This window comes from Camellia sinensis, chromosome 9 (assembly GCF_055761805.1).
Source record: "Camellia sinensis isolate YWXY chromosome 9, ASM5576180v1, whole genome shotgun sequence".
NCBI lineage: Eukaryota > Viridiplantae > Streptophyta > Magnoliopsida > Ericales > Theaceae > Camellia > Camellia sinensis.
The window spans coordinates 11,324,887-11,341,625 of NC_138969.1; the positions used below are offsets into that span (position 1 = coordinate 11,324,887).

The following is a 16,739-nucleotide window of genomic DNA, read 5'->3' on the forward strand; positions in this document are numbered from 1 at the left end:
GTTCATTTTTTAACTTTAAAGAGGGGAAAAAATTAGGCACCCTCAACGATGGCATAATTCTAAGTATGAGATGGGCAAAACATTACAATGTGCTCCTACAAAACAAGGAGGCAGTAAGTGTTAGTGGGTGGTGATTCATTGGAGTCACTTCAATGCTTAAGTTTGCAATAATTATGAATGGAGAGAGCTTTAAGTCTTTTTATAGGAAAAGGGGTGCCTGCTGTACAGCAGGCACTGCTGTGCCATTTCAATCCATGGTTATGCTTTCTTTTTTTTTTTAATATAATTTTTTCTTTGTTTTTTTTTTTTATTGGTGTGTGTTGCATGCACAGCACACCCTGCTGTGCTTAAGCACAGCAGGCACCCCTTGTCCAAGTTTATAATATAGGGGTTTTTTTTTTTTCATTCAAGAAACGTAATCTTGTGACAAGTCATTTCACTTCGTTGATAAGATATGGTACATGTCTCCAAATTAATGGAGGAGTTGGTTTCCTTACGCAATGTTGATTTTTTTTTCTTTGACCTTGTTTTAACCACTAATCAGAAGTTGACTAATCACCAGCACCACGTGACGTTGTTTAGTCTCAACCAATGAAATTGTGTTAGCTTGATCATTTATGTTGGATCTATGCTAAATTTTCTTCTTCCAAAAGTTTGCCTCCTTTTTAAAGGAAATTCACCAAATGGAACCCGTTGCACTTTTAAGTAGTGTTTGGATATTCTAGAATTTTTGAGAGCGTTATAGAGAAAAGAACGAAAGGACAAAATGTAAGAAATAGATAAATTACCCTTATCTTTTCGGAAGTTTATGACAAATACAAAGACTTCTTTTATATTTTTATTAATTATAAAAATCTCATCTACTTTTGATGATAATATAAGATTTTCTTAATCTGTTAATTTAGCACAAATATCGTTATATTTCTATCCAAAATGACCATATTAATTCAAACAATTTGATTGAAAAAAAAGAAAAAATTTTAGACGAATATCAAAATTTCAAGTCTCATTCCAATAAATTTGATTGAATCTCACATAGATTTTCTGAATTTTTTTGAAAGAATTTTTTTCTTATAAATAGGTAAAAACTTTTATAATAATTTCAAACTCTCCATGAAATTCCTCACTAGAGAAGACCCTTGAAAGAGAGTTTATAAAAGAAAGAAAAAAAAAATTATAATTTTTAATTTTTAATTTTTTTCAACCCGGTCTATTCGCTTGACCTATCCCTGATTTGATAGTCCAACCGCTGGACTTTTCAATTCTCTTTAAATAGGCCGGCTTTTCAAAACCCCGACTGGTTGACAGTTCAACCAATCGCACCGGTGAGTTTGGTCTAGTTTTCAAAACTATGGTATAAGCAACGAAATATTTATTAATTTTAATTAATGCATTTATTACTTAAATTTCTTTTTACTTTTCTTCTTTTAGCGAATGGATCAATTTTTTTCCAGCCATTTGTCCTATTTATTTATTTATATGTAAGAAAATTATTTATTCTTAAATTGTTAAGATATTATTAACAAATTTTAATTTTTATATTTGTGTCAATAAATTTCTAGTCGATGCATATTTATATTAAAAAAATGCACGTTATTCTTACATAATTAAAAAATATATTTATGTATATATATATAGAAGTAAAAAAAAAAAAACTCACAATAAATTAAAATTAATTAATAGAGAATGAAATATAAAGAAATCATTTGAGAATAATAAACAATTTCTTATTTCTTATAACAAAAAATAAAATTAATCTTTACTTGAAAGGAGAAATCATTTTAGAATACTGTTTGGTAACTGTTCCGTTTTCTGTTTTAAGTTTATATTTACAAGAATTTTAAAAACTGTCATAAAAACTTATTTGATAATTTTTTTAGTTTATAAATAGTTGTTTCAGTTTATAAATTTAAGAAAAAAACGTAAACTCAAAAAATGAGTTTACGTTTTCAGTTTTCAATTTTTTTTCTCAAATAATTTTTTTTCAAATCATTTTTTTTTCAATTAATTTTTTTTCCAAATAATTTTTTTCCCAATTAATTTTTTTTTTCAATTATTTTTCTAATTAATTTTTTTCATTATAATGTGTGTGACCCCATTGTCATAAATAATAAAAAAAAATATAAATATTTTAGGTCGGAACAAATATATTTTTTAGTTTATGTTTTTAAGATTTTTTAAACATTTTGTTCAAACCAAACACGTTTGCAATTTTTGTTTTTTTAAAAATAAACAAAAACCAATTTATAAAATTTTTGTAAACATAAACTAAAAACGTAAACGTTACCAAACACTACCTAAAATACTCAATTAATTTGTTGTATGATACTTAAAATATAATTCTCCATCTTTATTTTTCTCATTTAAACTATTTTTATTAAATTAAATCTTAAAATTAATTTCTCACATTCATTAATGGTTAAATTTTTTACTTTATTTTTTAATTTGCCTTCATTTTGTTCTATTATTATTTATAGTGAAATGCTATTATTTAAATTTACTTCTTTCGTATATCTAATAATCATATAATTTTATTGATAAGACTGAGAAATCAGACTTTAATATTAATTTAAACACATAACGAAATAAAACACCCTCTAAAGAAAAATATATAAATGTAATTTAATTTACATTATTAACTATAAAAAATTACTTGGATCCCCAGCACCCCCATCCGGGGGTCACCCCCCACTGCGGTTCCCCAGCATTGTTGATTAAATATATATGAAATTATTATTTATTTTTCATAATCTTTTTAAAATATAAATGTAATGTGATTTCTTGACTCTATTTTTTTCCACAAGTTTTTTGAACTTTTACAAACAAAATATAAAATAAAAATTCAACTATTAATGAAGGTGAGAAATAATTTTAAGATTTAATTTAATAAAAATAATTTAAATGAGATAAATAAAGATGGAGAAGTAGATTTTAAGTATCATACATATCAAATTAATTGAGTATTTTATTTTTCTCAAATAATTTCTCCATTCAAGTAAAGATTAGTTTTAATTTTAGGTGTAAGAAATGAGAAATTGTTTGAATTTTTTATTATTCTCAAAAGATTTCTTAATCTTTCATAACTAATTTTAATTTATTGTGAGTCGATTAGATTTTTTTACTTCTATTTTTATTTTTTATTTTTTTTAATCATGTAAGAAATATTAACTTGCGTTTTTTTAAATATGCATCGATTAGAAGTTTAATGACTCAAAGATAAAAATTAAAATTTGAGAATAATATATGATTAAGAAAAGACAAAATAATAATTTTTTAACAAATGATTAAATAAGTAATGCAAATCATCGGGAAAAAAAATAAATCTATTTATTTTAATTTTAAAAAAAATCGAATAATAAATACATTACTTAAAATAATAAATTTTAAGTTATTTATGTAGTGTGAAATAAGTCTTATATTAAATTATTAGGATGTTATTTAACATTAATTTTAGAGAGATTATTTATTTTTAAGTATTTTGTCAATAAAAATTAAGTTTTTATTTTATTTTTTTTGGTATTAAACGATTTAATAATGTTTTAACAATTTAAAGATTTTATTTAATTTTGCATGAAATTTAAGAATTTTATTAAATAATCGTAAAATATATATGGATTTTTGATAATATACATGCAAAACCTCAGGGGAGGTAAATGAAATTTCTCATTTGAATAGATAAAATAATTAATGGACAATTTTATTATTTTTAATATGATATCAGCAAATTATATTAAATAACCTAACAATGAGAGAATCTTAATAATAATTTTAAAAGTAAGGGATATTAGTGTAATTTTGAAACTACATAACAAATTTCTGTAATTGTCAGAAATCTTAAAAGAGGTAAGTATAATTTACCTAAAGAAATAGTATATTTTTTTTTCTTTCTTTTTCCCTTTTCATTTACAAGTGAAGATCCAAGATCAACAGATAAGAGAAACACTTGGGGTTTATTTGATAACCATTTCGTTTTTAGTTTTCAGTTTATATTTACAAATATTTTAAAAACTGTCATAAAAACTTATTTGATAATTTTTTTTAGTTCATAAATGATTGTCTCAGTTTATAAATTTGAGGAAAAAACGTAAACCCAAAAAATGAGTTTACGTTTTCAGTTTTCAATTTTTTTTTTCAAATTATTATTCTTTTAATTATTTTTTTTCAAATAATTTTTTTTAATTAATTTTTTTTCCAAATAATATTTTTTCAATTAATTTTTTTTCTCAATTAAATTTTTTTCAATTAATTTTTTTTTGCAATTATAATCTATGTGATCCTATTGTCATAAATAATAAAAATAAATATAAATATTTTAGGTCTGAACAAACATATTTTTTAGTTTATATTTTTAAAATTTTTAAATATTTTATTCAAACCAAACACATTTATAATTTATATTTTTCTTAAAATAAACAAAAATTAATTTATAAAATTTTTATAAATATAAAAAAAAAATAAAAAAACATAAACGTTACCGCACGCTACCCGAATAACTGTTGGACAAACAAAGGGCTTTAACAAACCTTATCTATAAAAGCAAGTACACCTCCCGAAATACCATGTGACACTCGTGATAATTTCAGGTAATTAATGGGAAGCTGCAATAAGCAATGAGTTATTTTTTATCTTCTAACTATTTAACAGAGATGAGTTGAAATATTTTACTTGTGAAATTTGATATTACACGATTGATTTAGAATATCACATAAATATTATCTCATAATAGTAGAAAAATGGAGAAATACTGAAACCAATAACTAAATACAAATGACACCATATATTAAAAAAAAAATTTAAATATCCCTAATATGTGCTGGAACTGGAAAAAAAAACTCTTATACGGACAGCTTTGTGGACAACCACCACCACCACTAGATCAAACCTTAATCAAATGAAGATTCAACTCCTTGAGCTAAATTACAGAGGAAAACCATGTGACCACCTATCCATTAATCAGGCACTTTAAAAAATAAAATACAAAAAAAAAAAAAGAAAAAGGTTGTGGTCCTTCATTTCCATTAGGGTTTGTCTGTATGTCATGGACATCAAAGAAAGACACAAGAACCACCCAAAGCTAAGGACAAAACTGTGCCCTCAACTGATTCCTCCCCAACCTGGCCAATAATATATATATATATATATATATATGTATAGAATGAAAACAATATTTGTTGGAGGAGTGTTGATATCGTTACCTGTCGTGGTATCTATGCATAAGGAAATTTTGTTAGTTGGATCATGCAAAAATTTAAGGCTAAGTTTGGCTGATAGAAACTTTGATCAAAATAGATGATTCTAGCATTTGGAATGGATTGAAATAGGAAAATGATTTTTGATTATCTATTACAGCAAAAACCATATTTCTAAACTGATTACGAATTCGGTGCTCATTTTTTTACAACTTTTACTACCAGTAATCTCATTATTAATGAGATTTTCATTCATACTCAAGATTCTTGTCATTGAAACACAGCATAAACGCTAATTCTTATAACATTAGAAAAAAAAAAGGAAATTTTTATACAGGTCCAGTTACACAAAAAATTTCTTAACCCATTAAATATCATATATTAACCCAAGATTGTAATACCGTTATCCAATTAAAAATGATAGCAAGCTCGCATGACAACCAAATATAAAATTTTGTAGTCAATAAATATAAAATTTTTAAGTCAATAAATTGAGCTGTGAAATTTCATAGTACTTAAAAAAAAAAATTAAGAAATTTCTCAATTTTTATAAATTCTCATAATTTCTGTACAAATCTATGCAATTCACAATTTGTGTGCAGAAACTATGAGATTTTGCTGTTAACATAGAAATTGTGAAATTCCAAGATAAATTTACCATTTGTCATATAAATTCTTAGTTTCTATGGTATAAAACTTCATAGTTTCGTTTCTATATTTGTGAAATTTCACAATTGACCCCACTTCTTTGTACATGGCGCCGCCCATGGCCCTAGCAACTGACAAATGTGAAGGCATAGAGAATGAAACCCTAGATGGTGAGAGGAGGGGACTCTCTAGGATTTTCCTAATGTTGGCCTAACATTGAAAACAACCCCTAACATGCAAGGTGGTGTATTCAAGCAATTGGAGGACCTTTGCATTTGCATATTCTCCAAGCAAAGGACATATTGCCCCCATGTGACCACAAGCAAATTTAAGCATGCCCTATTTATATCCCATCTTCCAACCTGATTAATACACTGCTATCCTTATTGTATGTATAATACTTGTTTTTGTCTACTATTTCTTTATCAAATGGTCCTAATGTATATGGGGCACCATAGCTACTACCCTTGCTTTAGGTAGTAGAACATTAATTTTCAACTCCATAGTATGACCAAATATTTTATGTCCATTATTTTATTTTATTTTTTTGTTTCTCTTTTAATTTATAATTATTAGATTATGTGAAAATTTATAAACATAATTTATCTCATGACATAATCTAACTACCAAAATTTACGACATCTTATCTTCATCACTAAAAGTATACATTTTTAGCAATGGAATGACAAAGGAAATTTTTTTATTGTCAAAAGTATTTCAAGACAATAATGAATAAAATTAATAACATACTATTTTCTACCACCTACTTGTAATGGAAGGGAATTTCGTAACATGTGAGCAGTGATAAAAATTACAGAATTAAATTATGTACTCGTATGAGGATCAAACAAAAATATCCAGTTTTGGCAACAAAAAAAAAATATTGATTGTCAACATTTTTATTTCTTATAATGGTATCATATAGCCTTACATTTGAATATTTTGTTTTTTTGGTACTAATCAAATTGTCCATGTTTGACAGCATTTCATTATTCAAAAAATAACAATAAATAATAGATTCAATTTTAATTTTTAGTATGTCATATAAAACATTTTTTCTAATTATTCAATTTAAACCCTTAATTAGAACCACATAAAATAAATTTTTAAAAGTATACATTATTACGTAAATATATAACTTTATATTATCAATTTAGCTACTTACAAATTGAGGCGTATTTTGTTAAAAGTTACTTTTTTTTAATTTTTTTTTAAAAAAAACATATAAAAAAATTAAAAAATTAACTTTTTAACTTTATTTTCAAAATATGCTTGTCTCAAATATTCGATTATTAGAATAAAAAAATATTCAAATGGTTTCATTGTAAGTATTGAAAGGGTGTGTGAACCAACCACTTTTCCCCATAAAAAGTTTGGATCACTGACAATATTTGTTGAGTAAGGCCTAGACTAGTAATTATTCGAGTAGAGATGTTTGATAGATGAAATAGAGTGGTCCCATTAATCATTTCCTCTAGAGTACGTTTTCCAATTCAAATCTCAGATCCAGAGAGAGATGAGACACTGCGAGAGAGAGAGAGAGAGAGACAGAGAGACTCTGCATTGGAAACAACAGGTCAATGTCACTAGCTGTAACGGCATCCACTAGGTGAGCAGTGAATATTTCTACTAATTCCGGATCGATCTCTCGCATTTTGAACCACGGATGATTTTTGATTAATTTTTTTTAATTCGTTTAATTTTAGACAGATAACAGATTTTAAATTTTTTTTATTGCAATTTGAACGGTTAAATCACGAACATCTTTAATAATTTATAAAATTTTATATTTTAAAAAAAAAATAGATATTTTATTTTATTTTTAATTTCAAATCTTTTTATTAAATGATAAGAGTTGATATTTGATATTTATGTAGAAAATATTGGCCTTAATTTTGTAATTTTTTAAAAAAATTAAATTAAATTAAATAGTTTTCAAATTAAAAAAATAGTGAAATAGTTTTGACAATGTATGATTTTCTTATATGTTTTTATTATTGGTATTTGACAATATACTTGATACTCTTTTAGTTATATTGAGTTAGATTATTATTCAAATTATTATTCCAAAAAAAAAATATTGACAAATTATTATTTTATTTTCAAAATTTGTAAAAATTTAAACCACCAAATCGATTCGTATCCATCCGCTAAGTCACATCCGTCAATTCAATGGACGAATACAGATTGATTTTTTTAATCCGCCCATCCGACGGACAAATGGCATATTAAAGATTTCCTAACCACAACTGAACCACGAACACCCCTAGCATCCACAATAAATTAATTAAATTGTCAATTTAATTTAAAAAATTCAACAAATTAGTTGAGAGACTATTTAAAATAATTTACTTACAAGTAAGGCTACGTTTGATCATTTTTAAAAAATTATTATAAATTGTCATATTATTTTTATTTATTTTTTTACATATTTTTTCATAAAAAATAAAAAAATTACTAAAATAATATATTTTTAAATGAGATCTAACTAGCTACTTTTGTTCACTAGTAGACCCTGTTTACAAATTGAGTATCTTAATTGTTTTTTAATTTTTTATGAAAAAATATGCTAAAAAAAAAGAAGAAGATAATAATGTGATAATTTATAATAAATTTTTTTTTTTGTTAAAAAACTAACTTCCCAAATGTCCCAGAAAGAATCAGTTATTCGTATTTGGCTCGTTATGTAAATAAGTTAAATTTAAATTCATTTAAAAATCATTAAATTTTCAAAATCAAACTTGAACAATTTATTACTTGATAAACATAAAAAAAATTATAAAGAAATCAAGACACACGAATTCGACTCGTGTTTAATTTGTTAAACTAATTCAGTTATTTAGATAAGTCAGGTTTGATATGTTTTCAAACAAATTTAGTTTTTAAACTAAACTCAAACAATTTATTATTCAATTCAACTCAACTTTTGCACTAATCACTATTAATAGCCAATTAATTTTTTACTCCCCCCTCCCTTAAAAAACATTGAATGAATATTTTAAAATAAAAAAAAAACAAATTATTAAAATGTACATTGAATAAATGACTGGCGAAAGAAACAAATTAAGATTTTGACCAACATAACTAGGGATGCTCTAACAATGAGCCCAAATTAATCAATTAAGTTGTCTCAGTTGATCAGATAATTGAAAAGCTACACATTAAAATCTTATGATTTGAATCAATAGTTAAAATGTAAATTATGCTGAAAACTCTTGATTAGGGCTTAATAAAAAAAAATGCAAAATTTAGAAATTTTTGATATAACTTAGGGGTGGTTTGGCATCTCATAAATAATTCATCTTTTTATTTTTTTTCATTATATCACCCCTCTACTTTTCTGAATATCTTTTCGTAAAAAGAAAAAAAAATATATTTATTTAAATCATTCCAAATAACCCCTAAAATTATATCCGAAGACTAGTCAAGATGAACCCGAACACTATGATGGTTTGGGATAATCTAAATAAATGCACTTTTTGAATTTTTACGAAAAAATGTGTAAAAAAATAGAAAAGTGATGTGATGAAAAGAAGATAAAAAGATAAAAAATGTATACTTATTAATACACCCCCAAACAAGAGAGGAGAGAGAGAGAGAGGGGTCCAAAAACCCACCACTAAAAACTCTGAGCCTCCGTTTGGGAAGTGGGTTGGCTTTTTGGCTTTTTGGCTTTTTTGGCTATTTTAGTCTGGGCTAAAAAGCTTGGTTTGGGAAGGGCTTTTTGGCTTTTTGGCTTTTTGGCTTTTTTGACTTTTTTTGTGAGAGAATAATGTAATGATTATAGGTTGGATGTGATGTTTTGTTTGTTATGGCTAAAATAGCCTATTTTATTTTTTGTGGCTAAAATAGCCAAAAAAGCCTGAAAAAGCCCTTGCCAAACGGAGGCTGAGAGTGTTTAGCAAGATAAACTTTAATCTGGTTTAGTTAAAATTCAACAAAAAATAAATAAATAAATAAAATAATAAAATAATTAATAAGATAAAATATCATTTTAAATTTATAATTATTTTATTTTTTTCTTACAAATATTACATTTAATTACAAAAAAAATCAATTATCTTTTCAAATATAAAAATTTTAACTTACTAAAATAATTAAAAATTAAAATTACTTACTAAAATATCAACTTCCCACACACCCTCTATATATAACACTGTACAAAGAGGAGAGGGAGAGAGGTGCGTACATCTATACAGATGATGGGTGAGGAGAGGGAAAGAGTCAGGAGAGAGAGTTTCCAGCACAAAACAATGCATGGCTCGTGTTGCAGTTGCAGCCACACCTTCAAGGGCTAGCTAGATTCCTCATCAAATACAGGTCAAACCCTAGATCAGTATATTTACCTCTCTGATGATCTTGGTTCTTTCTTCCGAATCTCCTATTTTCTGATGATGATGTGTTGGTTTGAGAGCTTGAAGCTGCCAGCATGATCTAGTGAGACCAAACCCATCTTTTCTTTGAGTTTCTTTCTTTCCTTTTATATTTTCAAAGTTTTTTAAATATTCATCGATACGTATTGATATTTTAAATATGCCCCAATAGCATGTTTGGTGATAATGTCTGGCATCGACTGATATACCAATCTTTTTTCTTTTCTTTTTTTCTTTTTTCTTTTTGAGTTTCTCTCTTTCTTTCATCTTTTCAATAGAGGGTTTTAAATACTAATCGATACGGATCGGGACATTGAATTTCCCTTTTGATATTGATCGATACTGTTATTTAAAATCATATTCCAATATTGATGGGCCAGATGATAGATGTGGATCTTGTTGATCTTGATTTTTTTTAGTGAATAAATGGTGGGTTTTTAGTGGGATGTTATGGATGAGTGAGACTGCTAGTTAGGTTTGTTTTCCCAGTTTATTTTGAGACAACCAAGGGTTTTTTTTAAGTCTGCCTTTGAAACGACAACCGATAGAATTGGAACGATACAAAAAAAAAAAAAAAAAAAGATTTTGAGTTCGAGCTGCATAGACACATGGTTCTACTAGATCATCTTGCAGCTTCAATCACTCACTTCCCAACAATAAGAAGAATTTCCTCCTCTTGTTTGCCGTTTCAATCCGGGTAATTCTCCTCTCTTTCCTTTGTTTTTGTTTTTGTTTTTTTTCTTTTTCTTCACCTTGGGGAAAAAGAAATTTTGATTTATTAGTGCAATCATTATTTACTAATCCTAAAAACGTATATTTCTTTGTGGAAATTATATAGAAATTTAGAAATAGATAATAAGGACATACATTGTCATTGTCAAGTTTTCAACAGACGCCAACAAATGAAGAAAATAAACCTTTGATTTATTTTATCAAGGGTTGGTTTGGGGTTTGGGGTGGTTAGTTTTTCACATTATCTTTCTCTTTTTCCATTCAAATTTCTCTCTCTCTCTCTCTAGTCATGTGTATATATTTGTTTGTGTTGACTATGTAGATGATATGTAGAGTCAACACATGAAACAAATTTCCAAGACACAAGAAAGATCTTTACAAGTATAAAATTTTTACGTTTGTACTTTTATATATATGGTTCTTAGCCATCCATCATTGCAAGAATATTTTGCTCTTTCATTAAAGAAAAAAATTACCAGAAAAAGGGAAACTTTATTATTTATAATTTAATAATCTTTTTTTAAAAAAACTAAAATCACCCAAGTGCTTTTTCACAGACTTTAGACAGGTGAACTTGACATGAGATAAGAGGGTATCGTTTAGTTTAGACTGTCTTGTCTTTTTAATTAGATTCTTATTTTTTGCTATTCAATCTACTTCTTTTTTAATTAAAAAAATATATAATTGGTGAGTAATTATTATATCAAAGTTAAAGACAAACCAAATGCCATCTGTCATCAATTCAATTTCAATCTGAATAAGGATCATGTACTATTCTAATATGGGTATGATAAAATTTCTTTATTTATGAAGTTACTATTTTTTAAAGCTATAAGGGTTAGTCTAGGAGCCAGAATTCATGTACATTAGTAGGAGGTTGCAGATTCTACTCTTTCTTGAATGCACCAAATAATAGATTATCGTTAAAAATTAAATGGGTCTATTGATTTTACAAGGAATTTGATAAAATGAGTACATCGAGTTTTTTCAACACTTAAATGGGACCACTATGTTATCCTCAATATACAGTTTTTTACATTTCAAAATTTTCCATCTATTGCCTCATTTATGTTTTTGCACACACAAGTGGTCCTAATTTTATTTTCCAACTTGTGTTGTGCATTGCCATTTCATACATGAAGTTGTCCTTATATGATTTTCCAAATTTTGTTTTGCATATTTTTGCACCCGCTTAGTAATTGTTTAATTACTTGTAAGCTTATAGGATCAAAAATGATATAAGCTATTTCGATAAATAATAATGCTCATATTTTATTTATCATTTCATATATCATTGTTCTGGTAATAAATATGAGTGATAGAACTTGTTAATTCAATACAAACTATGTTTGTTCAATTAGAAGAACAGTTAGTCTCAAGTCATTTACATGAATGCAATGCATTCATTGAAAAAACAAAATTTGCGAGTGTTTCATTGAGTGCAACCATTTATGAATGTTTATATAGAGTTTTACTTCCATATCAAACAAATGTTACTAATTATAGAGACACAATAGGTAGTACTCATGACTTGTAAGAGCTCATAAGAAAACTTCCATGGGAAATTCTATATTGCTAAGCGTGAGCTTAAAATTTCACGCACCATAGGACAATATATAATACAAAAGATTTAAGAGAGTTAATCCTAATTGAGATTTACCTTGAAGAGCTTATTGAAATCAAGAGTTAATTGAGGTAAAAAACACATCCTTGTAAAACTAAAAAGATCAATCCTTGTGGAACAAAGGAACTCAATGAAATAAGTGTGGAATTAGTATTTTTGGTTGGATGGATTCGAGTCACGAAAACAACTTCTACAAAAATGGAGTAGGGATATATACATCTTTCTTTTGATCGGCAAGAAGATGTTATATTGATGTAATAAAGAGTACAAGAAGTACAATACAATTACATCAAAACAAGGAAGTAAGGAAAATAACATCATTGCTTAAAGAGCAAAACTCAAAAAATTGGCATTGGCACTAGCATTCAAGCCAAACAATGACTAACACCACCAAATCCTATTACATAAATCTTGCCATCTCTAAAACTTGCATTTTTTTTAATAAATAAAAAAGGAGTTTATTGATGTAAATCATATATATACAAACGTACATCAATTAGAATGGTTGTGTTAGAAAAAACATCATTGCCAAAGAACACATCTCAATTAGGTTGACACATGCAACTAACCAATCATATGTAATATGTTGCATTAGGCATGTGCCAACCTAGTTGGGATGTGCTCTTATACGATGATGCATTTTTTCTTGGTCTTTCATTGATATAATTTTGATGTACTTCCTTTGTACTCATTCATTTTGCATCAATAAATTTCTTTTGTTGAGAAAAAAAAAAAAGCGAAAAACAAAAAATACAAGTTGGCAAGACACCAACCACCAACTACACCTAAAGGAAAGAAAGTAAACAATATAGTTGACACTATTTGTTTTTGTTTTTTTATCAACAAAGAAGAGGCTTTATTGATGAAATGAAGATACAAAAGCATAACATACATCATAAAAAGCAAGGAAAAAGCTACAAGTATCATAGCTACGCTAAATGATCTCAATTAGGTTGACACCGCAAAGTCATCCTTTTTTAATGTCAAAGTTAATTGATCGTGGCAGTTTTTGTATTATAGTATGGCTTAAGCTTATTTATAATGCAACAAACATGAATTTGGACTAATTTATTCATAAGGCTAATGCATAGGTTAGCATATGTTAATTTGATTTTTCATTTTTGTATGACACATGTTTTTGGCAATACAATTAGTGTAGATATATTCAACTAGTGTCTGTTTTTTTTAGAACATTTTGGAAAGATCTTCTTTTTTTTTTAAATGGCTTAAGCTATAAAAATGAAGGAAGCTATTATATTATAGTTAATTGACTTTGGCTTCCTTTGGGAAGCCATGGTTTGGGCTTTTTTGGCTATTTTAGCCACAAAATAGGCTATTTTAGCCATAACAAATAAAACATCACATCCAACCCATAATCATTACATTCTTCTCTCACAAAAAAATTCAAAAAAGCCAAAAAGTCAAAAAGTCCTTCCCAAACCAAGCTTTTAAGCACAAACAAAAATAGCCAAAAAAGTCAAAAAGTCAAAAAGCTAACCCACTTTCCAAACGGAGGCTTTGTTTGACAAATGTATTGAGGAAGTTAAAAGTTTTTTTCTTTTTATCTTTTTTTGAGTAAAAGGATGTTGAAAATTACTTGTGTAAAGAGTTAGTAGTTGTAATCACATATCTGTCCAATGTATATAGTTATAGAGTAGGTGGTAATCAAGTTAGTGCTTACGTATTCTTGTTATGAAAAATGGTAATAAAATTTTCTAACCAAAAAAAAAAAAAAGTAATAAAATTTTAAAATTCAGTTATACTATGCGCACAGAAAGTTTTAAATATAGAATATACAAATGTGAGATAAAAAAATGTTCACATTTGTAGTTGCGAATGCATTTGTAGTTGAATGACAATATCGAAAATTCAAAACCCCATTACATAACAACCAATACAATATATAACTACCGATATTTATATAATAAAAAATAAAATAAGAAAACTAAGCATGTTAAAGATTATCAATAAATAAAAATCTAAAAATGTTGGCTCTAAAAATTCTATCAAATATTTGACCAAACGTTTCAAATGAATATGAGTTCCTCACTCATGTGGAATCCTGTAAGACTCACACTTATGTGATACATTTGATCAAATATTTAGTAGAGTTTTTAGTCTTCCTAGCATGCCTCAATAAAACTGCTAGAAGAAAAGTTTTACTTGTACCTTTTACCAGAGAAAAGAAGATAGGTTCAAAGAACTTTACCTAAGATCAACTCTCAATTAAAAAACAAACATCAATAGGAGCATTAGTTAGAAAAGCTTGTCACAAGTTAACTACCACATGGAAGCATACTTTTTGTGTTGTCTGTTGGTTCTAATCCTTATTTATATCTAACAGTGGGGACAGACATTGACATAATCATAGTCATAAAGGTAAATTTAACCTATTAATTCGGCTTTCCTTTTAATAAAATCATATAACCAACCTCAATTATTGCTAATGACTCATTAAAAATCTCAGTCTCAACCCAATGAAATGTCTCAATTAAGACACAAGCTATGTTCAATTGGCATCAAGGACCCCCCATATGAGTGGTGTTGATGAGATTGGCTGAAGGTCCAATTGGAGCTTGATGCCTGTCAAAAGATAATTAGTTGGGTAATAAAATTTTCCATAGTGAAAAAATTGTAAAAAATTAAGCTTGAACCTACACGGAATTCTCTACACTAGTGATTGGAAATAAATCAAACTATTTGTGAACTCGGCTTGATTATTACATATATAAATGAGTTATAGTTAGATTTTTAAATTCATTTAATAAACGAGTCAAGTTTAAGGTAAAACAAGTTTGGCTGTTTATTATTTATTAAAATAATAATAAAATAAATATGTTATTTATATATTAAAATACATATGTTATATATGTACATTGTAATATAAAATAATTTTATCAAGTCAACGAAGCTTGATTATTGAACTAAATTTATTATTCATTATTGAACTGCCGGCCAAGCTCAAGTATGATTTGTATTAACGAGCCGACTCGAATTGGATTCATTTTAAGTTGCGAGGTTGATTGAATATGATTTTCTTGGTGGGGAAGAAATGATGCGAATTATAATTTTTTCTTAAAGAAAAATTTCACCAATGAACCATCTAATTTTACTCGGGTTTCAATTTGGTCTATATGTCAATTTGAAAGACAATTTTGCCCTCTAATTTTTTATTTTATGTCAAATAAAGACAATTGATAATATTTATCCAAATTTTGAATGAAAAATAGTCATGAACATAGTGCATGTGACTAATATTCAAGGGCAAAGTAATTTTCTCAACAAAATTTCTTATCAAAACTGTTCGTCTTATCTAGCCATGTACTTAATCACAATAAATCATTCATCTTTTATTTAAAATTATCATTTTAAACCTCAAATAATTACGTACTTTGATACATTCGTCTCAAAATGGGAATCTTCGTAGAGCTTGGTGTTGTAATGGCTCATGGTTATAGACAAAGTGCAGGAGGATGATGGCAAGAGTTGTTGAAATTTCAAGCTTAATGATTCACTGGTTCTCAGCTGGCTTGGGTGACACGTGGCAGAAGTCCATTGGAACAACCCTTTAAGCAACCTATCATGTTGTGACACGTGGCATAGAGGTCCTTTTGTCTTTGGGTGGTCAAAGCAAAATATTCAACGAAATATGCTTGAATTCAATTTCCAACATAGGAGGGCACTATAAATGTGGGTAGTACTACTTCTAGATGATGTGCAAGTGTGAATTGGGAAAGTAGTAAATTAATAAGAGAATTGTTATATGTAATCCATTTTTTTATATTTGTATCATTGTCAATATAAATATTTAATATAATTCAATAATATCTTCTAATATGTTTAGCATTCATCAAATGAGAGAATTGTTTTATGTAATCCATTTTTTTATATTTGTATCATTTTCAATATAAATATTTATTATAATTCAATAAAATCTTCTCATATGTTTAGCATTCACTAATTAATAAATTGGTGGTACTATATGCACTAATTAGTATACTAATTAGTATTATATCATTATTACTGACCTCACCTATTAATTAAATTACAAATATCTAAAATCTCTAAAATTATGTAACATCATCTGTTAATACACTAATTGGTACATATAGTATTATTCTTAATAAGTAGAGCAACTACACTCCAAAACTAGTAGTTTTGGGATTTGTAATT

The 16,739-nt window shown here is 26.8% G+C and overlaps 1 long non-coding RNA gene across 1 annotated transcript; it reads left to right on the forward strand.

Moving 5' to 3' along the window:
* The first annotated feature begins 9,995 nt into the window (after positions 1–9,995).
* On the forward strand, positions 9,996–16,421 carry LOC114265888 (uncharacterized). Its single transcript, XR_003630495.2, has 2 exons — positions 9,996–10,907; positions 16,036–16,421. It is a non-coding gene; the product is annotated as an uncharacterized LOC114265888 (long non-coding RNA).
* The last annotated feature ends 318 nt before the right edge of the window (positions 16,422–16,739 follow it).